Genomic DNA, 27,083 nt, shown 5'->3' with positions numbered 1-27,083 from the left:
GCTGTCTCAGCTCAGAGATCCAGCCGACGAGCCCGCCCCTTCGTAGTGTGCAGGCAATCGAACGGAGGCCAGGGCTGGCAGAGAGATTGGGCTACTTCTCGCATGCACAATTGGGCGTTATTTTGCCCGATTGTGCGAGGAAAAATTGTGTTGGGCGGGCTACTGGAATTTGGGCTGCGGCGGATTCAAAGCTTTGTGCGGCGCCTACGGCGCCGCCGCGCTGCAGCACATGGATGCCTTGCATCCCACACCTCTTTCCTAAATTAGGTGCGTCTGTGGCTCTATGCCATGCGGCCCCTGCCCACAAGTAACACCGCCAGGGCAATAAATCTATGCGGGCGGGAAGTTTCTTTCCATTTAGGGTCCTGCAAGATCTGCAGTGACCTTTGACCTGCCCCCAGTAATGTTCCGACCGGCCTTGGAGTTGTTTGACCTAATCCAGGGTCAGATCAGTTCAATGATCGGCGTGTCAGGCCCGCCTCCATTCGCATGCAGCAGCAGCAGGTATGGTGACGTCGGAGGTTCCAGCTGTAGGGCTTAGTGTAGTTGGGAAAGAGGGCAGAGGGGTGATGAACACACTGGGCAATAAGAGGAATGACTGGGGCGTCAGAGGAGCAAAGGGATTGGAACAGGGGGCAGGAAGGGGTGATGAAAATACATGGCAAGGAGAGCGGTGAGAACGGGGTGCAGAGGGCAGCGAGGAGTGGCAGATGAGCGCAGAGTGGGAAACCGGGGACAGGAAGGTGTGATGAAAACATAGAGCAAGGAGAGAGATGAGAGCAGAGGGGTGCAGGGGGCAGCGAGGAGTGGCAGATGAGCGCAGAGTGGAAAACCGGGGACAGGAAGGGGTGATGAAAACACAGGGCAAGGAGAGAGATGAGAGCAGAGGGGTGCAGGGGGCAGCGAGGAGTGGCAGATGAGCGCAGAGTGGGAAACCGGGGACAGGAAGGGGTGATGAAAACATAGAGCAAGGAGAGAGATGAGAGCAGAGGGGTGCAGGGGGCAGCGAGGAGTGGCAGATGAGCGCAGAGTGGAAAACCGGGGACAGGAATAGGTGATGAAAACACAGGGCAAGGAGAGAGATGAGAGCAGAGGGGTGCAGGGGGCAGCGAGGAGTGGCAGATGAGCGCAGAGTGGAAAACCGGGGACAGGAATAGGTGATGAAAACACAGGGCAAGGAGAGAGATGAGAGCAGAGGGGTGCAGGGGGCAGTGAGGAGTGGCAGATGAGCGCAGAGTGGAAAACCGGGACAGGAAGGGGTGATGAAAACACAGGGCAAGGAGAGCGGTGAGAACAGAGGGGTGCAGAGGGCAGTGCGGAGTGGCAGATGAGCGCAGAGTGGAAAACAAGAGTCAGGAAGTGGTGATGAAAACACTGGACAAGGAGAGAGATGAGAGCAGAGGGGTGCAGGGGGCAGCGAGGAGTGGCAGATGAGCGCAGAGTGGGAAACCGGGGAAAGGAAGGGGTGATGAAAACATAGAGCAAGGAGAGAGATGAGAGCAGAGGGGTGCAGGGGGCAGCGAGGAGTGGCAGATGAGCGCAGAGTGGAAAACCGGGGACAGGAATAGGTGATGAAAACACAGGGCAAGGAGAGAGATGAGAGCAGAGGGGTGCAGGGGGCAGTGAGGAGTGGCAGATGAGCGCAGAGTGGAAAACCGGGACAGGAAGGGGTGATGAAAACACAGGGCAAGGAGAGCGGTGAGAACAGAGGGGTGCAGAGGGCAGTGCGGAGTGGCAGATGAGCGCAGAGTGGAAAACAAGAGTCAGGAAGTGGTGATGAAAACACTGGACAAGGAGAGAGATGAGAGCAGAGGGGTGCAGGGGGCAGCGAGGAGTGGCAGATGAGCGCAGAGTGGAAAACCGGGGACAGGAATAGGTGATGAAAACACAGGGCAAGGAGAGAGATGAGAGCAGAGGGGTGCAGGGGGCAGCGAGGAGTGTCAGATGAGCGCAGAGTGGAAAACCGGGGACAGGAATAGGTGATGAAAACACAGGGCAAGGAGAGAGATGAGAGCAGAGGGGTGCAGGGGGCAGTGAGGAGTGGCAGATGAGCGCAGAGTGGAAAACCGGGACAGGAAGGGGTGATGAAAACACAGGGCAAGGAGAGCGGTGAGAACAGAGGGGTGCAGAGGGCAGTGCGGAGTGGCAGATGAGCGCAGAGTGGAAAACAAGAGTCAGGAAGTGGTGATGAAAACACTGGACAAGGAGAGAGATGAGAGCAGAGGGGTGCAGGGGGCAGCGAGGAGTGGCAGATGAGCGCAGAGTGGGAAACCGGGGACAGGAAGGGGTGATGAAAACATAGAGCAAGGAGAGAGATGAGAGCAGAGGGGTGCAGGGGGCAGCGAGGAGTGGCAGATGAGCGCAGAGTGGGAAACCGGGGACAGGAAGGGGTGATGAAAACATAGAGCAAGGAGAGAGATGAGAGCAGAGGGGTGCAGGGGGCAGCGAGGAGTGGCAGATGAGCGCAGAGTGGAAAACCGGGGACAGGAATAGGTGATGAAAACACAGGGCAAGGAGAGAGATGAGAGCAGAGGGGTGCAGGGGGCAGTGAGGAGTGGCAGATGAGCGCAGAGTGGAAAACCGGGACAGGAAGGGGTGATGAAAACACAGGGCAAGGAGAGAGATGAGAGCAGAGGGGTGCAGGGGGCAGTGAGGAGTGGCAGATGAGCGCAGAGTGGAAAACAAGAGTCAGGAAGTGGTGATGAAAACACTGGACAAGGAGAGAGATGAGAGCAGAGGGGTGCAGGGGGCAGCGAGGAGTGGCAGATGAGCGCAGAGTGGAAAACCGGGGACAGGAAGGGGTGATGAAAACACAGGTCAAGGAGGGGGTGAGAACAGAGGGTGTCAGATTTGTGCACTGGGAAGTGGAGCACAGGGGGCAAAAAAGGGCGAGATAACACCAGACAAGGAAAAGGATGAGAACAGAGGGTAATAGGCGGGGCGAGGAGTGGCAGATGAGCACACAGTGCAACACTGGGGGCAGGAAAGGATGATGAAAACACAGTGCAAAAAGAGGGATGACTAGAGGGGTGAGGGGGCAGCTGAGCACACAGAGTGGAACACAGGACGTTGTGATTAAAATACAGGGCAAGGAGGGTATAAGTACAGAAGGATGCTGGGGTGACAGATGTGTGCACATCATTCACACTCAACAATAACATTGATGATTATGAACAGCAGACTTAGGCACCCCACACGGTATGAAATACTCGTTTATTGGCAGGGCAGGCTCCTTTTAATGCACTCATGCCTCAGCAGCCTGCCTGGTTCTGTCACTGGTCAGCGTGTGACTAGCACCATACAGATCAGGTTTTTCTTTTAAACAAATCCTGCTGGCCCCCCATAAACACATTGCTGCTACGCTGGCAGGGTCAAGGCAAAATCATATGAAATACTCGACTAGCTTCCTGTCACGGTGTTCGTGCAATTTGTCTGTGGTTTCGCAAGCAGTAGTAGTGATCACAAGAGTAAAATCATGTACAATGTGAGTAGATTGTGGGCATGCGATCATTTTACAGTAGGATCAGGTGCTCTGCAGCAGTTCTTTTTATAGTTTGGCCTTGCTCAAATCAGTGTAATTTCTTTTGTTTTATCTGTTTCCATGTACTTAATTTCTTGATTTTGCCTTGTCACTCTTAGTGTCATACCATTAGTAGTTGAATGTCATTCATAAGTACTCTGAAACTTTGAAAATGGCTCACCTAAGCACTCTTAAAACGTGGCAACTATGCAGTTTATTTTCCATATCGGATAGTGTCCTTCTATTTCTGGTGCTTTGAAATAGTTTTAAGAAATTCATAGAGTTTCTTGTTGCTGGAATAGCTATAATTTCTGATGTTTATATGTTTCCCTCATCTTCTTTACTTGATTTTTGTTCCTGAGAAAATGTCACTCGTAGTCGTTGAATGTCACTCATAATTACACAAAAAATGTGAAAATGTCACACTTAAGCAATCTGAAACCTTGGCAGCTATGAATCGCCTGCAGGCACCTTCGTACCATTTTTCTTTGCCTTCGTACCATTTTTCTTTGATCAGGCCACAATACTTCATGTTGCCTCGCACACAGAAACGTGCTAGCTGTGTGAAATAAGCATTGGAATTCAATTGTTCTCATATTTGTTGGAGCTGGTGCTATTGGCAATGTGAATGTCCAAGTGTAATTCGTCCATACTTCATTGTTGGTGTCTTTGTAGTTCCTAGCTTATTTGGCAGGTTTGTAATGCACGCAGACCTTCATTTGAGGTTTATGTTTTGTATTAAGCTTGGCACACTTTAAAAATCGTGTTCCTTTCACATTGTGGTGAGTTTGTGGGTTAAAACACCCTTTCCTGTAAGTAGAAGGGTCATAAGGTAGGTAGGTTCTTGCAACCACTGTGGCCGTTGAGATGGGCGCACTAATGGAGGAAAGGCTTCTCACCCCTAATTGGAGGGAAGTAGGCCTCTCACACCCACGGACCCCGTTGGCACTGCACCTACTGCATTAATGATAGTATACGTCTTTAAGGCAGTAAACATTTACCTTTCATCTGGCTGAACAAGGATCCACCATACTGATACCTTGCAAAGAACAGGAGATGGAGATTCTTCTGAGTCTTCAGAATGCACTTGCACTTTATCGGGTATTAGCTCATGGGAACATCAAGCAGCAAGCTCTGCACCCCATGCCATGGACTGCTCTCTTCAGATGAGTACCAAAAAGTACGTAACATATGTAATTTGCGTATATAAAGAGATGTTCAGCATTGCTCTTGGAGCATTCAAACAAGTGTGAAAAAACATGGAGCATTGGCCTATATTGCCATTACTCTGAGGGGCCTGACTTGAGTATGCAAAAGGAGCTTCATGCTGAAGAGCACCTTTCCCAAGAAGAACGTTTCCGCAGTTGCAGTCCTCAAAGTTGGACCAAGAACATTTTTGGGCAGCTTTCTCCACACCATGCGATATCAAGTGAGTGACAGTTTTCCTGACAGACCAACTTTGATTTTAGTGTATAAAATATAGGTAATCTGATTAATGTGGGTACTAAACATATCCTTGAAATAGAAGTATATTTTTTAAATGTTGTAGACAGGCTACACGTAAGTTAATGGAGTGGCAACATTGGGCTATTTTAGGCTACTTTTTTGTTGCTTTTGGGCTTGAAAGTTGTGAAAAAATCTGGCAACACTGATGTAGGCGTGCAAGGGTCTGTATTGCTACAGTACGCTTTGAATTGTTCTCTGATTGTTGCCGCCCCGACGTACCGTGTTTGTTGTGGTTGCTTATGGGTACGTCCCAGGGGCGAGTGGAGGACCAGAGCCAACCCAAGAGGAACTTCTACAGTGCATCACAGGTATCTCCACAGTTGTTCGTTTGGAACGTCTGAAGACAGGAAAGAAAGGAGAGGAGCAGACAGGTATGTTCACGCGGCAAGCGTGTTGAAAATTATGCAAATGGCAGTTTTTCCCCTCAATACCACAAGTGATGGTTGGCGCCTGAAAGGATACAAGCATCCATTAACATGGGTCCCAGTATGCTATTTTCTAGTTTTCTTTACCATTAAAGCATTTTCGAGATTTACCATGATATGGATCGGTAATCCCACAAACATCCTTTTATTTATAAGACATGTCACTGTCATGAGTGTAAAATCTGAAAATTTTGGGGAAGCAACAGTGTGGAGATTTTAGTAGCAAAGCATTTATTGTGGCATTGATAATGCATTGTTGGAGAAAGCTAATAATACCTGGAATCTGAAAGCACTGATAAGGCATTAGTGGAGGAAGATCATGCGTACCTCAACACTGATAAGGCCCTTCTGTGGTAAGGCCATACTCCTGAGGTCCTGTAGCAATGAGGCAGTGCTGGTAAGGCAAGTTGGCAGGGCCTGGGATTCCCAAGGAATGAGAAGACATCAGTTAAGAAGCTGGCACTGTTGATAGGCATGGATGCTTTGGTGGATGGTGATGCTGTAACCCTGCAGGGTCGTACCTTGTTGTTGCTATAGTGGCTTGCTGCTGTGGTGGGCCACCAGTGCGACTCTCAATTAATGCAGGCTGGTGCTAGGTTGGTGACAAGATAGTGAGATCTTAGAAATCTCCCTTGACTTGAATTGAACTTAGCTGTTGCACACACTCCAACTTAGATTGGCACCAAACAGTAGGCACTAGGAGTTTGGCAGAAACTCTCTGGCTGCAATGGTGTGGGTCTGACTGTTGAGACTGGTGTGACTCTGTTCTAAGGCCAGGCTTTATGTGTACCACCTCGCCCCCACCTCCCCTCAGTAGTTCATGCTGTTCCGAGTTCGTCATTGCATTATTGTACCTCAAGTCAGAGCACATCGCGTTTGTGCATGTCCCCACTGCTTTAATGGGGGAACCATGATGTTTGGTCATTTAATGTCAGCTGTAGATGATGGATCCCCAAACAGTGTCATGTATGTGCATGTTTGCATTGTGCTGAGGGAATTACCAGGTAATCGTTCACACAGCTCTCTGATGGATGTCACATGCGGTTTTTCCCCAGATAGATCATGCAGTCTGTGTGTTCTCCTTTGTACTGCTGGTCACCGGTATATTCAACTGTGTAGCCTTGGACCGTGTCATGTATGTGCATGTAACTTGCATGATCAAGGTAAGTATTAGCGGCGATACTATGTATCTCTCGGACCTCTTTCAAGTGCTCGCCTGCATTTTTCCCCAGCACCCCTCCTCCCACTAGGGGCGGCAACCTGAGGGATAGCCCCGGGCGCCACAAGCTCTAGCTACGCCTCTGCGACTTGGACACAATTGCCACTCGCCTGCCTACCCTGAGTTGGATCCGCCTTCCCTTTCATCGGAAAGGTTAGAGATGGGCCTGTCAGAAGCATGCAACACACTATACACATGCCAATACCAACAGTAACAAACGTGCCAACATAACACAAAACGACACAGGTCTTTAATACCACTTTCCTCACTACACAAGAGCTCCCCTAGCAGGCCCTATCCAGTAATTGATCCTGGCGCCTATGAAATTTACATGTAATTGGTAGCCGATCTCAGGAATAGACGTTTTACACATGCGAATTTCGGGTTCTGGTTATAATTCTTCTCCCGTGTGCACCTCCCTGCTCCGAGCACTCACAGCGCCGGTGTAAATGGGAGCTGGGGCCTATATGAGGTAAAAGTGAGGGCAGCCAATGGGCAGAGTGGCTGGGGTCAGCTAGGCTGTGCCCACCAGAGGCAAGTATGGCAGGCTCACATGCTCCCCCTCTGCCCCAGGAGATGGGCAGAAGGCGCGTGTACTCCTCGCTACTGCCTGATCCACAGGCGATTTTACACGATGGCTTTCATGGTCAGGAAATCAGGTCAGGCGATCCCACAACCAGTGACCTCACCTGTTGCCATGTTTTATATAGACACACTAAGAACAGCCTTAAGATTATTTCCCTGCCATGCAATTATCCCTGTTCTTTCCTCATCTATTATATGCCTTAAGGATTTCGGGTCAAAACCTCTCGTCCTCTGCAGGCATTCATGTTATGTTATGTTAAAATCATTATTAAGTGCACGTACACCAAACGGTTTCATGGCGCTAGAGTCACGGTGAGGCAGCGGCAGGGGGGTTGTCTTAGTCATCATATGCCTGGGAACACACTCAGGTCATAAGCTGTTTTCTGAACTGTGCAAAGGAAGTCAAGGACCTCATCTCCACAGAGAGGGAATTCCAGAATTGTGGGGCCAAAACTGCAAACCTAAGCCCACCAAGCTTCTTACGTTTGAAGGAGGGGGTTGCCAACAGGCTCAAATGGGAAGACCTCAGGTCTCGAGATGGAATGTAGCGTTGAAGCCTAGACAAGATAAAAGCTGGACTATTGCCATAACGAGCTTTAAAAATAGTGCATCCCAACTTGATGCGGCTACTGACATGAAAATTCTACCAGTCGGTGGTATGACCGCAGCAACTGGACATTTTCATAAAGATATTTTTACTGTCGGTTTTTTCCCTATTTTTTTTTTAATTCTTTTTCAAAATACAGCAGCACACCAAGGATCAGTTACAGGAGAGAAACATAGCGAGATTAACCATAGGAATTAAGTGTATAATTTCGTTAAATATATATATATTTTTATTGTTAACATTTTCATTTCCTCTGAAATTATATTTCAAATAGTTAAGGAGAAGGGCAACCTAGATCTTAAATCTGACAGGAAGTTCACAAGGAGTGGTGTGTCTGATTTCCACATAAAGGGATTCTATTATTAATGTAGTTGATGTTACATTTAAATTGCAGAAATACACTTTTGCAATATTTTGTGGCACCAAAAGCGTTGACCGCTCTGCTGACATTGCAGTTTTACTTCCTCCCTTTACAGGAGAGAAGCTCTGAAAAGAATTAAAACAATGTTGGTGTAAATATAAATTTGGGAATATCACGCCTCACAGTTAAGATTTGGGCTCCCAGGATATTTACAAATCTCAGTTGAGAGTGAAAATATCAATTTTTGCTGAATTAAGAGCCAACTTAAAAAAACATAAATCAAGTGGGAGTAGATACCAGGGCGGGGATTATTATACTGTCCCGTTCAGCTACGCCTGTGAAATAGTGAATTTTACAATAGGAGTCAGGGTACCAATCAGGTAGCAATAACCAAATCTCTCTCCTGGATACCTACGACATCCCAGTATGAGTATCAGTCACCCTAGGACACATTTTTGTAATTTTGGGTTAAATAAACGCAATTTCACCCTCAAGATAACTAATGTAGGAAAGTGTGTCTTTTTGCATGGTTACCCCCTAACATTTTGCAAGATACCTGATGCTAACTTGACTGAGTGTTCACTGGGTCCCTGCCAATCAGGTTCCCAGGGCCTGTGTTCTTTCCGAAAACTGTACCTTTGTTTCCACAATTGGCATACCTTTGGGCCACATGTAAGTGCCTTGTAAAAGGTAACCCTGGTACCAAAGAGCCTTTTGACCAGAGAAGGCCTCTGAGGGGGGCAGCAAGTATTATGCACCCTCAGAGACCCCTCACCCTAGCACACACACACTGCCATTGCTGGCTGCGTGTTTATCTGCAGACCAAAGTGAAAAGTCGACATGCCATGTCCAACAACACTGCCTGTGGCATGGGTGAGTCACCTCTGCAGCAGGCCTCACACCCATAAGGCAGGGTGCACATACCACAGGGCATAGCTGCATGAGCAATATGCCCCTACAGTGCCTGTGCAATTCACAGACATTGTAAGTGCAGTGACTCCATTTTGAGTACATGAGCTGGGAGTTTGTCAACCTAAACTCCACAGCTCCGTGATGGCTTTACTGAAGACTGAGATGTTTGGTATCAAACTTCTCAGCATAATAAACCCACACTGAAGGCACTGATGAATTTATTCTAAAATACACTCAGAGGGCATCTTGACCGTTCTCTAGTGTATTGGCTGACTCGTCCCCACCAGCCAGCCACCACCAGACAGGCTTCTGACCTCACTGGGTAAAAACCTTTGTGCTCTCGGAGGTCAGAAACAAAGCCTACTCTGGGAACAAAAGGAGTGCGTAGCTTAGTTTTGTTCCCAGATGAAGGGTAGTGTACCCGAAATGCATTGGAGCGTCAAAGGAACAGCCATATAGCCATGTACATATCAAGCTCATGTATGAATTGAATAATACATGTATATTTGATTAAACATTGTAAAGATCATAAACCACTTGGAATATTATTGGTTCTTATTACAGTGGATATCAAAGAACCACATTAATTGAATAACCCACTAATGGGTCCTAGTAGTGCCCATGGGGAACGCATCCTATTACAGGATACGCAGTTGTATAGTATGAGATAATGTACTGGACTGGAGTACGCTACCCCAGGAGCACAGAAAAATATTGTGAACATTGTTTGAACTGTCAGATGAAATTTGGTTGTGCTCGTACCACAACTTATTAACAAGCAAATAAAAGCATTTAAGATTTTTCACTGAGAGTAAAACGAACAACTAGAACTTACCAGATGGAAGCAGGAGAAAATAATAACATAGAAGTAAACAGGGGTCATATGAATCCTGCAGGAGCAAGCATCTAGCATTAGAGCAACATTGACATATGAGCTGACCAGTCTCCTTTAATACACTTCAGAGATAGTTCACCTGGAGCAGGAAATAGTTAGTAACCAGAAGCAGTATTTCTCCATGATGGATATGGAATTACTAAACAACTTACATTTCTCCGAAAAAACGTTTTCCCACAGAAATACCCAGCAAAGATTACTAAAATATAAATAGCAGGTATCAGGTTTATATATTCATTAATATCTCTAATAAAACCAAGAGAAACTGGAGTGAGTCCAAAAGCTGTGACATATTCAGCCCAGTTCCAATGCAGGAAGCTGTCTCAAGGCATTAGAGAAATCTGATCAAAGTCAAGCACGACCCACATGATTCCAAATCTGCAAATGGAGACATCAGTCCAGAACTGGTAAAACTAAGGAACAAAACACCTGACCGAACTGTATTGAAGAATTTTGAGAACACAGCTTGTGAGCAAAGTAATGACCATGGGGGTCGATTACGATGCTGGCGGGACAGACACCAACATGCTGTCGGTGTCAGTTTCACCGCCATCTACAACGGAGGTCAGAGAGCCACATTACGTTGCGGTTAGTCAGCCGCTTTACTCCAGGGACCGACCAACAGCTTCTGACGGGCTCAAGAGCCCGTCAGAAAGTCGGTCAGATCGCATTCCCCACAATGGAGGCGGAACTTTCCCAGGCACTGCTGTGGAGATTAAGATCCACCTTTCTGCCAGCCATTTCACATCGTTGGGGCCCCTAGTAAGGTCCCTGTCCCCCCGCCCTGGGTACCACTTGTGGTGGCCCCCTACACATTCCTGCATGGTGTGGCAGGCACCACATGGTGCCTGTCACAGGGTGCAGGGATGTTCACAAACAGGTCTTTTGGCATTGGGGCTTGTGCTAGGCCCTTTTCCAGACCACAGCACAAGCCTCAATGGTAAGAGGCATGTTTCCGACCTCCTCCACAGCGGTCAGATTATTATTTGGCTGGCAGGACTGCCAACTATCTGTCAGCCGTTCCCATTCCCGGAATGATGTCGGTCGAACGCTAGTCCGACCTCCATCATAATCAGCCCCCATGTTTCTACTGACTACATTTCTTCTAGGAACCATGGCAGTAATAGATTGTCATCTGGAGAAGTAATTTTAGCCTTGATATAGAGGCTCAACTTTAAAACACGTGTTTGTTGTGGAAGTTTAAACAACCAAATAATGCTAAATGTGCTGAAGAAAGTCAAAAGGAATGTTTTCTACATTGAAATGTATGTCTCAAAGAGGGATTGAAAATAATTTTTGTATCTCTAGAATAATTTTGATGATCATGTGTCCACAGAGTGTAGTGTGTTTTTGTGATAATAAATTGCAATAGCAGTGGATATCTGATGTAGTAAGTAACATCCAGAAGTATCAGCCAGTTTATTACTCACTATCCATTATGGTAAAATTAAAATATCTTTATGCAGACAAAAATATCATGCAGTGTATGGATTCAACTTTCCAGTGTCTCCTAAATTAAGAGGACATCTCCTTAAAAGATATGGTAATACCATTTGATAATTCTCACTCAAAAATATGACAATTAAAATCACAATTGTGACTAATAATTTGCAAACAACCTTTGCTTTCTTAAATGCCGTTATGACAGTCAGGAGACCTTTCAGAATAAAAAAAAAAACACAAACATTTTGAAATCTGCAACCATGAATTTGACACTGTCTGGAACAACCCAGCTAGTAAAATTTGGATGAAGGAAATTCTCTGGAAAAACTGAATTAATCAAGGAGTTATTTATACAACCAGATTACGCAATCATTCCCCTACAAAAGCTAATCAAACACATAACCAGTGGTGTCAGAAAATTCCTGAATCTCAAAACCACTTGTCTCAAGATTGACTTTCCATGTTCCAGAACCTTCTGCTCTTTTCAAGGCTGTGATTTCCGCCACTAATTAATGTCCAATGTAAACTTACAGTCTGAATTGTGCACAATTAATCTAAGAATTAGTGAAGAGCTAGCCCCAGCCTTCAAATTCATCTCCTATTCCCAAAAATGGTCATAAGGTATTCCCTGACTCCACTCAAATTTCATGATCTCAATCTTACAGACAATTGGACTGTTGGAGATATTGTCGATACAATGCTGGCTATATTCATTTGTCTAATGCCCCTTGCCCAGATTGTTGGGTAGAAATTAAATCAATACTAATATTTGATCACAAATTCCCTCCTAATTTGCAAATGGTGGCCATCATCCTCAATGATTTTCCCCACCTCACCAAATTCCCCCAACAATTTTCCAGTCGTCAAGCTGTCAAAAAATTCTCACCATTGCAAAAATTAGCATTTAGAAATTGTGGATATCCACAGTCAAGCTTTCCATAGAAAGCTTGCTTTCAGACATGATAATCAATGCCTTCTTAAAACGATTGACTTACAACCTGCAATGTAAAACCAATAATTCCACAAAGTTTAAAACAACCTTTGGATGTAAGTGAATTATTTCACCATTTTATACTTTGCTATTGATATCTTCCATTTTTATTTGCTCTCACTATCTCCTACCCCTTTATTAGTCTACTCTTACTGCAGGTACTCAAAATGTTCCTACTCATTTTATTAATGTTGCGCTGTACATCAGACTGAAGGTAACTTAATGTAACATTTGCATACGCCTTCTTGTTCTTTATATTTATACCTAAAAAAAAAGAACAATACAAGAGTAAGCTGACATGGTTGTTCATGGACCCTACTGTAGGAGTGCTGAACACTGCAAATGCCCACTACTATCCCTCAGCCGGCACACATGACAACTGCATGTTTAACTATTTCCTCGGGCAGGTGTGGCAACCAGGACTTCTTTTTCTTTATTAGACTTTGGCCCAAAAAAGGGGGAATATAAATATGGGAAAACAGTGACAAAGAAAGAAAGTAGGGATGGAAAAGAAACTGAAAGTGTGAGATAAGGGACAGGGAGTGGCAGGTGGTGGGTGAAAGAGGAATGAGTTGGAATCCATGCGACACTGTCTTGGTATTTGCCACCCTCCACATTCAATAGCACCAGCTTCGGAGCAAACCTTTGGGTCCTGGCACTTATTCTTTTACAAATTAAACACTGGAAGCATGAAAGCCAGCTAAGCTAGCCCTGGTGTCCTATCTAAGTCTTTGTGTGGATGTTGTTTGTAAGGAAGTCACCAAAGACCATTTATTATGATATTTTCCTGATTACTAGAATGATGCAACTACTATCACTTTGTATTTTTGCTCAGTGGCATGAAAACTATGGTCTGTGGTAAAAGAGGTTCCTACTGGATGTTGCACCAAGGGTAGCCCATGGCACTTCCCTGACTCCTGTTATTTGGGGAGGATGTGGTCTAAACGGCTCAAGTTGTCCACACGTTGGTGCTCCATAGGGGTTACATCATTCCAGGGTGAATGTACATTGATGATTGCCACTGCTGGGTTGTTGGAATAGAGATTTGTGTTGTGCTATCTCAACCTCACTCAGAACAGCTATAAAGTATTGCCTATTAGCTAGACAGTCACAGGTGGTCTTTAGGAGTGCTGCTGTGGCAGGCACTCCTGCTCTTCTACTGTCATGGTTGAGTGAGAGGCATTCTGGTCTTGTGGTTTGCATTTCTTATCCAGGGTCTGAAAGTTAGGACCAGCCACACGATTCCTATGAGATCTTAGTGCTTGGTTTGGTGTGTCCGGTTTGCTGTGTTGTAGTCTATGATGTGAGTCTTAGTCACTCTGAGCACCCATCCTGCAGTCATAGAGGACCCTCCTATGTCCGTTGTAGCCAGTTCCAGTGTATCCTTGCCCCAGTGCTCCCGATTCCTGCTATGCGTGACACCCACTAGATATCAGTTTTCAGGTATCCGGTTCACCAGTTCCTTATCACTTAGGCCACATAGCTCACAGCAGTGTTGATTAGCCCTCTTATTTCTTGCTTGGGACTCCTTTCTGAACACATTGGAAGGCAATGTTGGACATACTTTGGGATACTTAGGCAAGGAGGGGTGGCGATTATTGTTGCCAACGTTAATCACTGACTTCCTAGGAGGTTATGATAAGGTGGCCTGGTACATCCTAGCCGTAGACTTGACTATGATGGTCTTGACCATTTTGTGTGGGTGGGCAGGCCCAACACTAAATATAGCTGTCCGTCCCTGCTCTCTAAGAGAAGTAGGGTTAAGTTACCTCCTTCAAATCTCTCGACCCACTGACAGCAAGCCCACCCCTTACAAGCTGGATGAGTCCCACACTTCCATTACCATGTGGAGATGGTATAGAGTCACTATAGCGCATACCTTATACTGCATTACAAAAATGTTGCATCCACCGCATCAACCTAACTACTACAGCGCAGGGTAAGACTAGGTAATCAGATGAAGCGTTATGAGTAACAAATATATATTTACCATCACAATGGAGTGTAGGCGATGTAGGTTACGCTAATTTTTATAGGTCGATATTATCAGCCTCAATAAAGTGTCATAAAACAACTGAGCTGAATGGCTGCCACTTAGCAGCAAGATAATTCAATGCCATGCATAGACTGACTAAGATGGGCCTAGCTGCAGGCAACTGAGGCAATACATGATTAAGCAAGTGTTAACTCTCAGTACCAATTACTGGACATATCAAAGATGCAATATCCATACATTTTTATTTCATAAATTCGCCTATAATGATTCAAGCATTATTACAAGTAATATCTCAATAACCTTTACTACTATCATTTTTCATATCGTTTTAGCCCTGCTATGCATACAATCACACCAAAAGCTTTTGTGTGTCATTATCACACCTTTTTCTATACATATATATTTCTTTATTATGTCATAAAAACGACTTACAAAAAGTATATGTTTACTAGATAATCAGGCTAACTTGTCAACAACTATTCAAATTATTCTTTAAATTAACATATATATATTAATATTCTCTTTAAAAGTTAAATGTTTTATTTAGTCATGTGTTCTATGAAGTAGAATTTGAGGTGTGCCCAATATTCATAAAAGATGCCTCTAATGTATGTAATGTATGTCCTACGCTTAACAAATTTTGGTAAGTGGTTCAGATTATGGTCCTGAGTCACACAAATGATGTAAAAGTACTTTTACGTTACTTTTTGAACTCACCCACATTCCCACTAATACACCTGGACAGCCATACCAGATGCAGGTTTACAGATGTACTTCATGGAATGTCCTGTACCAACATATCACATAAATTCTTAATCCCCATATCTGGAAATGTATAAAGTGTAGATTGAAGCACGGGGAATTGAGTCTGCAAATCCAATGCTATTTTATTTCATCTGTACAAGGAAAACATTTTCCCTATAGAGAAATAAGGGGGTGATCCCGTCTCCTTTCCATTGTGAAGGGAAGTAACTCCAGCCCTTGGTTGCACTACATTTACGATCATTTCCAAGCAGATCAGAACAGATTAGTGACTGACTACAAATATAAATTTCTGCGTATTGCTGAACTTGCAAGACAAACTAAGGGGCATATCATCAAGGACGGCGTTAAAATTATCGCCGGTTTAGCGGCACAAAACTGCCGCTAAACCGGTGATAATGGGCTTGATAATATGCCGCAGAGAATTCCAATAGAAGCCCATGTTCACACCAGAACATGAACTTCTATTTTTAACGCCGCCCTTGATAATATGCCCCCAAGTCTTGTAACGCCCCCTAGCCACCCCATAAAGGTGAGTTACTACTGCAGATTTCTTCTCTTACGTGGTGGAAAAAGCTGGAGTGCTGAATCAATTTATGCTTGCCAGGAATCCTTTTGTAAATTTCCGGCAGGCACGAATAGAGATCTTTTTAGCCATAAACGTAAGTTTACAGTGAAAATATATTTTTTAATCAGGCACATTACGTAAAATACATTTATAACTAAAAGATCTCCATATGATTACAATTTCTTTACATGACTAGACAAGAATAGACATGATCAGAAAACGTTGCTTCAAACATTGATAGCCACATTAAAGCAGGTACTAAAAATGGATTGACACAACAGTGTTGATTTCTCCTAAATTGTCTTTACATGTGCACTACTAACAACCAATCATTCGGTGGGAGTCGGGCAGTTAACACCTGGGGAGGTGGCAGTTGCACACAACTGTGACCACAGTTGGAAAGTAGGCAGATTTGGGTCCAACCAGTCCTCATTACTGTTTTACACAACACCTTGCTGCTGTATCCCAAAAATGGCCACAGTGTCCGACTCTGGTCAGCACTGGTCTCCTGTTATTACAGCAACTGTGCCTTCTGCTGCAATTTCCAACACCTATAGGGTGCTGACTCGGGTGGTAGCAGTGGGGTTTCAGTTAAGCATAGGGTTCGGCATGGTGGGGCATCTTTGCATCACTGCCACAGAACGCTTACTTGCCCTACTGCCAGGGGACACCAATTAGTGTAATGATGTGCTCGTGTTGCTCAGAGGTATATCTCAAATTTTTCCCTGCCATGGCTGGTGGTCTCAACATTACACTCCTTTAAGGAGGCACAGAGGACAAGACAATGGACTCATGAAGTTGTCAGAGGGAGGGACTCTGAATCAATCCGGGGAGATTAGGGTAGTTAAAGAAAGATGATGGTCCTTGAATATTATCCCCCAGGATTTAGAGTGTAGTGTGAGACATGCAATAATCATCATTTTAAACAGCGCTGAAAATAACAGAGCACATTAGATCCAGGCAGACAGAATGCGCAGGGGATAGACAGTGGCTGGTCCCAGCAGACAATATACACAGGCCAGAACGATATATAGCGGAGTGTCACCGGCAATTGTCTTCTGCAACGACACAGGAGCAGTTGTGAAAATGGAGAGAGAGGTTGTGCACCACCTACTGTGTATGTGCTGCATCTAAAAAGGCCATAATGCAGCCCTGGTAAGTGGGGAACAAGTGATGGTCGAAGGCCTTCAAGAAGAAAGGGATGAAGACCAACTGAGACCAAGTGGATTCGACAAAGATCCCTTTAAGAACATCCTAGTTATAAAGGAAGAGGACCACTGACAGTCAGAGAAGATCATCAATTTCCACCTTGACATTTGGTCCAATAAATGGTTGTGGAGAATTTGTACCATACTTTTGAGACCTAGATCGTACCTGAGATAGATCTCCACCAAGTTAAAACACTTTGAAAGATGGAAACTGACTCCTCGGCCCACCACACATTTTTCAGGGTACCGCTGTCATGTTGTGTTACACTGTTGCCTTTTCACTGAATACATTAGTTCATTGAGCTGCAATATCTAAGTGCACCCAATGCTCACGCTGTGATCCTGCTGTCCACATTGGATGTAACCTTTGACTGTGAAACAATAATCAGAAAAGCGCAGCTCATTGTTTGCTTCCATGTAAAGTAATTAATCCTTTGCTACTGACAATCCAGAAAATGATTATGTGTTACTGTAGAAAAGTAATGCTTGAGGCTGTATATGTTCAAAGATGGCGGGTTTCCCAAAGACAGGCAACCTATCTGACTTCTGCTGTGCCAGATCTCATTCTTTGAGAACCGGCAGAACAGGATATGCAGGCGATACTTATGCTCAGCAAGATTAATTAATGCCTGGGCTTGACTACACAGTCCAGACATGTCGGGTGCACACGGTAACAAGACCAGCTGACTACTTATGACAACATATGAAAACAAGAGCAACCTGCTTCATGTATGCAAGGCCATATTTGCTCTCTGATACAAACTATGATGTTTGGCACAAAAGGAAATTGATAAACAACTCACAACATCAGTTTCTCACTACATTCAAAGGAATGGATTGGTGCAGTTCTAAAGTCAAAATCACTATACAGTTTGATGCCAAGGGACAATTTGAAGATCACTGATGCATTGGTGTCAGTGTACAACTATACATTATGCGATGACTGCACAATATGCACAAATCATCTGTACATAACATGTTTTTCTTGTGTTTGTACAGGCACATTTGGTAACTAGCTTTCTGTCAAAAAAACGTACCTGCAACCACCGTAGAGGTTCCATGACACCACATCAGCTCCCCGTCCCCTCTGTGAATAAACAAAAAACGATGGGAGTTATAAAGGAGAAATGAGTCATAGGTTTCAAGGTAAGGATGGAGAGAATAGAAGACAAAGAAAGAGAAAACAGACTATAAAAGCAGTACTGTGTTTACTCTCCAGCAGATACTGGATCGAGACCCAAAGAGCCGCCCATCAGAGGACCTTGCAGACAAACAACAAGTACCACGCACCACAGCGGACCAGAGGCTAGAAGAGCCACTTGCCATGAGAAGGGCTCGAGGGAAGAATGAATGAATGAATATAAATTTTGTAGAGCGTGAACTTAGCCCAAGGGTATCAAGGTGCTACGGAAAAAGATCAAGGTAAGAGATGTCCAGGGATTTCATGGCTTAGATGTTAGGACAAGTGAAAAGCCAGGTCTTCAAGGCTTTGCGGAATAGAGAGTGAGTTTCCAGAGTGGCAATTGGGGAGGTAAGTGAATTCCATAAATTGGCCCCTATCAGTGAGAAAGCCCTGCCCCCCACCTAGCTTTCCTGACCCTGGGAACAGTTACCAAGTTCCTGCTTGCAGATCTCAAACCCTTGCCGGGAAGGTATCTTTGAAACATTTTGTTAATGCCTTCTGACCCCCTTTTGTGGACAGCCTTGTGGACCAGGCATAAGGCTTTGAACACAATTCTACTCCCCAACGGGAGCCAGTGTGAGCTTCTGATGGTAGCTGAGACTGAATGGAATTTGGGGAGACCCATCACTAGCCTAGCGGCGGCGTTCTGCACCAATGGAGTCGATGTAGAAGCCCCTTGTTTATCCCTATATAAAGGGCATTGCAGTAGTCTAATCTAGACACCACAAGGGCTACCACTGCCTGTTTCCGTGATGAAAGAGAGAGAAAACGGAAGATCTTCCTGAGAGTCCGTATCATTCCAAAACAAGTAGAGACAGTTATATTTATTTGTGAGCCCAGGGAAAGGGAGGAATCAACAATGATGCCTAGATTCTTAGCACTGAGACAGGGGCAAGAACAGGACCCAAGAGTTTCAGGCCACCAGGCCTCCGACTAGATATCCAACTTGTCTCCAAAGATGAGGACCTCCGTTTTGTCCCCATTGAGTCTTGTGAAGTTCTTGACCATGTACAGGAGGGCTGTGGCTCACCATGTGTGTACCCAGGTAGACCTTGGCCAGACATCATAGGGGAAGAATAAAATGGGGTGAGGGGAAAAGCCATATCCTAAAAGTAAAGATTTGCTTGGCATGGAGCTGTTGTATCCTTATTTAACATCTGACAGGGAGGATAATGGGGAACATCTAATCCCGGGTATAAAATAAAAAATCTATATGGAACCTTTTTCTGTTTTAGAGAAAGTGATTTGTTGTATGGTGGTAAGCATTTACTCCTGAGGTTTTATTTCTCCATTGCTGAATATATATCCTAAATACTTCATTAATATTGGCTGCTACTTTACTTTTGTTCAGATTGACTTGTAAACCAGCCTTTTTCAAAGTACAACTACAGTACTTAGTTCAGTTAGATGCTCTTTCTAGTCCGGCTTTATGTAATATTTTCATCTAGATAGGCTGATTCATACTTTTGATACTTCTGTAGTAAATGATTCTTCATCCATTGAAAAGTAGCTGAGGCTCCATGTTAGCCAAAAGGGAGAATTGTAAAGTAGTATAGCTGTCAGGAGCAGAAGAAGCTTGCTTTTCTTTATCAGAAAGGATTAAGGGGATTTGATAAGGTCCAAGGTGGTGATAAATTTGGACTCTCCTAACTGTTCCCTTATCTCATCAATTCGGGCAGTGGAAAAGCATTGAAATTTGATATTTTGGTTCACTGTAGAAATTCTATGCAAAAACAAATCGTTCCATTTGGTTTTGGAACAAGAAAAATGGGAGAACATCAATTACCATTTGAGGGTTCAATGATCCCTAACTGTAACATTTTCTCTACCTCCTCCGCACTGGCCTGGCATTTCCCCATTGGGTATGCTATAAAGTTTTTGTTTAACCCGCTGGCTGGTGTCGGTGTGGATATAGTAATCAGGTGATCGTACCCAAGTTCTTTGGCAAAAATCTCTCAACAAGGTTTTAGAGTTTCTTTAAGTTGATTTGCTCGCGGTAATTAAGGTCGTGGTCAAGGGTCAATCCATGTATGATATTTGTAGGAGTCCCTTGTAAGGCAGCAGGAGGGCCTGAAGGAGTTAAGCCTTCCAATTTTTTTTAATGGTTGATACTGAATAATTGAGTCATTTTCCTTCTCCCTAAAACTCTAAGTTGATCATTGACTGCATTTATCATTTTACTTATTATATAGGGACCCAGCCACCTGACTAATAATTTCGAACCACTCAAGGGTAAAAGTTGGACAACACAATCTCTGGGTTTTGTCAACATAATTGATCTGTTGCACTAGTGGCTGCTACCGAACGGGTGTTGGGGGAGCTAAGGGAATTTAAAATACATTTCTAAAAACCACTTTCCTGGATGCGGCTGCCCGCCTCCTTTCCTCCATCCTCGCCATCCTCTTCCTGGCTTTGGTGAAAGCATGAAATACCCAGTCTCTCCTGAGCCAATCACAATGACACAATGCAGTGTTGTGATTGGTCTGAGCACCGTGGTTCGGCCCTCAGACAGGGAATGGGACCCTGGACATGTTCTCCACCCAGGTTGTAATGCAGCCAGGGTCGAGACCATGCAAAGTGCGCATGACATTTTGGCCAGCTTGAGACGGCCGGCCAAAATTTCATGCGCACTAAGAAGTGCCTACCACTCCTACCCCAGCATCTAAAAAGCCCAGCGCGTCCCACCCCCAAACAACTGAGCCAGTATGTTTAAATAAAATGAATATAACGTTAAGTTAATATCATTTTATTTTTCTATTTTTAATTGCTCAGAGCAGTGGGGTGACACTCCTCTGCCTTAGCGGAGGAGATGCCACTGGTCTGTTGCCTGCTTTGGGAATTTTCTAAATGTTCTCTTACTAGTTCTTTTGGCTTCCCAAGTCTACGTCGTTACTATGATACGTACTCTATTATGTTTTATTTTCATCTTTCTGCTCATCCCAGGCTTCTTTAATCATCTATGGCAAAGTTCCAGGTTTACGACCAAAGAGTAATGTAGAGGAAGAAAACCCCAAGCTAGTTTGCATTTGGCAATTAATAGCAAATAGTGGCAAGGGATGCATCACATCCCTTTTTCTTCCCCCAATTTCATATACTTTTTAGTGTCCTGTTTCATCAACCTAGAAGCAAAGGGGGTGCCTTGAGTGGTAAATATTTCATTAGGAAATCTTATTCTGGAAAATACCTCAATTATGGGAGTAACTATTTACTTGGTTCCTGTTTGATTGTGCGAGACAGCCTCCAGATACTGTGGGTATAACTAACGATACTTAAAATATATTTATAGCTTTTACTGGAAGGCAGTAAAGGTCCAACAAGGTCCATTGCAAATCTCATATAGGGAATGTCAATGAAAGACATTTGTTGTCAGGGAACTTTCAGAGGCGGATAAGGATATACCATTTGAGAGGTGGGACATTCCAGGCAATAATATTTTTACGTGCCCAAACATTCCAGGCCATTAAAAGTGATATGAAATGGCTCGAAAATTCCTACCTAACAGGTGTGTATGTGCGAGGAAGAGAACTTGTTACTGAAAGGGCATTGGAAAAAATAATTGTTGAGATGCCTTAGAACCAGCTTTACTATATAACAGCCCACCCTTTAATAATAAAGTATGGTCCTACCTCTGTACCTGTTTAATCTTCTTTATCTTGTCCAAAGGCAGCTCACAATCAAGGCCCTGCTTGCCTCTACAGAAGCATCCAGCTCTAGTCACCGGCCAAACAACTCCTCTCTGCCTTCCTGCTCAGCCTTTTTCTACCTTGCTCCCAAAGCCTGAAATGAACTCGCCCATCACATCAGAGCCTCCAGCGCCATCCATGAATTCAGGAAGAAACTAAAGACCTGGCTCTTCCACTAGGCCCTAGAAAGGCCAGGACCTCCCCCCCTTCACAGGTACTAAGATACCCTTTTGGGTGATATGTGCACCCTACAAATAACAAGAATGTAAAGTAACAAAACATATTATAACATGCAATTTGTAGATTCAAATCGTTTCTTGAAGCCAACTCCTTAAATTTTCTCTAGGTATCTTAAATTAGACAATTAAGAAGCTCTTGTAGTCATTCCTACTTTCGTTCTTTGGTTTCCTCCTACTGCTATGTCTTTTCGGTTTTCTCCCACATAACTCTTCTTTTTTTGTTTAAATCTGTTTTTATTGATTTTAATTAATGCATAGTTATGATAGGCTACACACGTTTGGATGTACATTTATACACGAGACCATCATTCAACAGTTTGGTGTACAGTTCCTTTGTTGTGTGGATGCTAGGCATATCATGAGCGCCTGGGGTGTCGTTTGTACAGGATCAAGTTTGACCTTGGCATTCAATACATATTACAAATTGCAGAGATTAGAATTCAGTAACAATGTATTATCATAATGACGTTGTGTAAAGTCCTTTCAATTCATTCACCTTGAGCTTCTAAACAGATGGTGTGATTAAGAACAAAGAAAACAAGAACAACAGCAGCATTAACCGGTACATATACATTTATCTCCCCCACCCCCTCCCCGCACCCCACTCCCCAGTGTTTACTATCCACCTGGTGATTACTTCTCAGCACTAACACCGACTGCTTCCGTGCTGGGCATTGACTAATTGGTATGCCTTCCTGGAATATTCCCACTCAACTTTTCTTGAGCATACAGGACACTTTCAAACAATGACAGTTCATCATTGGTTAACTGTCTAGTAAGAAAGTAAGAATTGATGAGTATCAGTACCAATAATCATTTCTTCTAGCAAGTCAGGAACTACCCCCAATTCTAATTGCACCTGTAAGTTATCAGTTTGTCTTATAAGCTCATGCTCGGCTAATAGGTATTCTTTAGACCAGAAAGCAGAGGGAAAGACAGCCACAGGACACCCAGAGAGCCACCCACCGGAGAAATGCAGATAAACGCCAAGCACCACTCACCAGAGCAGAAACTAGGACAGAAGAGTGTCTGGAAGCCCCCACTTTCCACCGAGACAGGCACGAGGGAAAAGGCATGATGTTACCTCAAGGCATACCGATCCAGCCACGATCTCTGGGCCTGACAGTAGAGGGGAAGACGGAAAAGGGGTGGGTAGGGCAACCACATCCAACAAGTATTATTTTCTTTGGCACAGAACTGTTGTTACCCTATGTAACCTCAGATGGGGAGGATAACAGTGGGCCTCTAATCCCAGGTATAAAAAAAACTATCCTCTTAGAGAAAAAGGGGCGAGGGAGGTGAGGGAACTATGAAGGTAGCCATGAAAGGAGAAAGAAAAGAAATGTGACAGAAAGAAACAAGGGAATAATTAATACCTTTGATCTCCTGGGCCAGTTTAAAGTGAGCGAACCCAATCCCGACCTCCTGTGACTATTTCGATGAGACTTCTACTTTGTAGGTTTTCAAGGTTTTCTCCTCCAGTATATTGGTTCAAGAAGTATTAGCCGCTAATTTGAACCACCGCCGGGGTAGGTGATTTAGTGAGAATGATAGGCTGCACCTCATTTCTGATGATCATAATTTGTATACCACGCACCATGTGGCGGGACTATAAAACGGAATGTTAATAACTAGAACTCCTAAGACTTTAGTTGATTCAGGTGGAACTGTAAGAGATATGCCTGCATTTTTGATAAATTAAATTATGCAAATAACGAGTTCTCCCCTACTGCACAAAGCCCATATTGATCAATCAATCAATCAATCAATCAGGGAATTGTAAGCGCGCTACTCACCCGTGAGGGTCTCAAGGCGCTGAGGGCTCGTAGATCAGTTTAGCTGAAGAGCCAGGTCTTGAGGGTCTTCCTGAAGGTGTTCAGGGAGGGGGCGAGTCTGATGTCTGCCGGGAGCTCGTTCCGGGACTTGGCTGCAATGTGAGAGAAGGATATTCCGCCTGCTCTGGCTCTGTGGATGCGTGGGGTTTCAGCCAGTGTGAGGTTGGAAGATAGGAGGTTTCTTTTGGGTACGTGGAAGTTGATCAATTTCAGAGTGCTACAAATGCAAGATGTCACCATTTTTCCACTATCTACCATGAGTTGAGCTGAGGAGTGAACCTCAAAAGATTCAACAGAATGTGCTCAGTGGCCAAGCTTGAGGTAGTTATTCAAATTATAGGGACAAGTTCTATAAAATATATATTTTAGGCACTCATTCTTTGTGTGTTTAGTTATCAGAATGTACAAGTTCAATATAAAAGTATAGAGAGACTGTTATACAGAAATGTTGCTAAATTATATTCATTCCCAAAGACTGCTAAGCACACAAAATACTATGGCAAGTTACTTACGGTATCTTGTTGCCTTGTAGATATCAACTGCATCCTGAAAACATCCTTGATCAACTGGAGTGTAGGAGTCAGAGGGATGACCCCCGATGTCTGTATTTTCTCTCTACTTTCCATTACTATTTCTCTGTTTCTACGATTGGTCCTTATATACCTGTGTGTGTGTGTGGTCACTGGTGGAGAGGGTGAGAGATGGAAGAGATGGATTCCGTGCATAAGGTTAAGGTACCTTGGTAACAGATGCCTAGTGCAAAAAAAAGAAATGGTCAGGAAAAGCAAGGTAAGGACAATCACCTTTAAGGTTCAAATAAAATAAAGTTTCAATGCTTATGAGAGATGAGAAGAGAAACATTATGTATTCATTTGTATAAAGGTACCTTGTTAAGGACTCATGTCCTAGTCCAGTTCTCTTTCCAAATTGTAACCACTAGGTATTCCAAGTAGTGTGGGCCTTCTGATGGTCTGAAGTCAGTTGTCCTGGGGTAGACTACATACCAGAAGAAGCTTTTTCATCGTAGAGCTGGCAAAAGCTCTACCATAGAAATTCTGGTGATTTACCCACCTGTAAATGAGATGGGGGAACAGCAAGTTTGGCATGGCAAGAGAACCGCTGATTTATGGAAGTTCTTGCAACCTAACAAATTCTAAGCAAAGCCCAGTATCAGTTATTAGTGTTATTTGGCATGCAGCTAGGGGAGCTTTTATGCATTAATCAAGAATGTGCATTATTAACACTGGGCAAAATAATCATTTGCACCTGAATTCACATGCATATGTTATATGATATTATTGTCGTTGAAACGATTTTGCTATGACTTGTTAAAGTATGTTTTACTAATTAGGCCCCAATGCTAACTTGTTCAGAATGGATGTCTTATCATGGTGATGCTTTGTTTATGCTGTATGTAGAGAAACAAGAAGTCTCTCTAGCACCGGCTCACTATAGTAACATGTTTTCAAGGATCTTCCGCTTGTACACAGTATTACATCATTCACAATAGTTCACTGTTTGTTCTGACACCTCCTGATAACATTAGGTCAGAAGAGCTGAATCAATATTCAAGTAGTGGGTTAGTGCTGTCGAAGTGAAACCCTGTATCTCAATAGTTAGAATGTACCCCAATAACCATGACACCTCAAAATATCAGATCGCCACGATTTACCTCAGATGGTTCCAGTCCGAGTTTATCTTGCGCTAAAGGCACCCTTCTCAACGTCAATTTAGCAAAGTAGCATAATAAATCATAAATACCACTTAATAACTGAGTTTGAGACCCAGGGAAAAGTTAAAGAGTTTTATTACAGAACATTCCCAAAAATCAGTTGGTACAGAATAATTCCATGAAGGCTGGAAGACAAAGCTAGACAGAGTACTCAGTATCAGAAAAATTCTAAGTCCTAAATAAGAAGCAAAATCTTAAGAAAATTGAGCAACATCCCTATATGAAATCATACAATTCTGGCTCACCTTCAAAATAAAGGGGGTCTTATACACAATTCTTGATTAACAAAGTAGAAGTGTGCATTCATCATGGCAGGATCACAAGTAACAACTTTCCTGGGAAATCAAAATGTTCTACGTCACTTTCTAAGTTTTTTAAGCGCTAGCTCTTTCTAACAATATTTTCAGGTCCCCATGTTTATTGCCGCCCGTAGATGTTCAAACTCATATGTAACATTTGAACAATGACCATTCATAACATGCCCAGCAATGAAACTACAGCAGAAAGGCCTTGATAACTTAGAACAAGAGGAAAACTAGAAAGTTTATTCAGAGTATGGTGGTAAAACTCCAGGATATCCGCTTGTCTTCATTCTGCAGAGCTTTGTAAAGAGAGAAAATAGGCAGGGAGGCCAGACGGGAGGGGTTGCATAGAGGTGAGTAAATGACAGAGCAGCATCAAAATGGGAATTTATTTTATCCGAAAGGGAGTTTTCAGAAAAATGTGACTTTACTAGATTATGTTAATAAACACACTTCTATTTGTCATAATAAACATGTTTTAACTGCAAACATATTATATCAGCATTTGCATATTTTATCCATCATAAAAATCTTCATTAATCAATATTCTTTTTCTATTAAAACTATAACCCCAGAAAAACGCTACCACAGTGCTTAGGTGGTAGGGATGTATGACAATTTTAAAATCTGTATTCTAATTTGCTGAAAATGTTTTTCTTTGCTCACACAAAAGTAACTTTACAGTTTAATACTTCTCTATGGACAAATATGCAATATAAACCCTCGAATGTGGGGCGAGTCAGATCTTTTGGTTTCTACTGGGTATGCTGTCCAATTTCTTACCGATTTTGCTGCACATTTGGGATTTAGCATTGCTCTGATATTGTCCCTCTTCTGTATATCTCTGAATTGATTGCCTTTAAGGCAGATAAATTATATTTAACAACACATTTTGCATCCCATTATTTTCACTGTACCTTCTGGATTTTTGTAATAAACTTTAATGGTTTTCTAAATTCCACTCTAGAACTCACTTATTGAGTCAGTTTATTCTTGATTGACTGTATTTGGATATGCTGATTTATACCTTGTCTCTGGGATACATTGTGTCATGAAACTGAGGCTAACACCATCGCCGATCCATCTAGCTGTTAGTTGTTCTTTTGAGGTA

At 43.6% G+C, this 27,083-nt stretch overlaps 1 long non-coding RNA gene across 2 annotated transcripts; it reads left to right on the top strand.

The window, feature by feature from the left end:
- The first annotated feature begins 44 nt into the window (after window positions 1-44).
- LOC146867011 (uncharacterized) lies at window positions 45-26,928 on the top strand. Of its 2 annotated transcripts, none has more exons than XR_014966053.1 (5): window positions 45-504; window positions 17,998-18,144; window positions 18,218-18,420; window positions 21,845-22,078; window positions 24,471-26,928. It is a non-coding gene; the product is annotated as an uncharacterized LOC146867011 (long non-coding RNA). The 2 variants fall into 2 exon arrangements; XR_014966054.1 differs by having other exon boundaries at window positions 60-504; window positions 18,221-18,420.
- Window positions 26,929-27,083: the final 155 nt, after the last annotated feature.

Source organism: Triturus cristatus, chromosome 1_2 (assembly GCF_964204655.1).
Source record: "Triturus cristatus chromosome 1_2, aTriCri1.1, whole genome shotgun sequence".
Lineage (NCBI taxonomy): Eukaryota > Metazoa > Chordata > Amphibia > Caudata > Salamandridae > Triturus > Triturus cristatus.
Note: the sequence above shows the minus strand (reverse complement) of the source record. Positions and strands in the feature narration are given on the sequence as shown.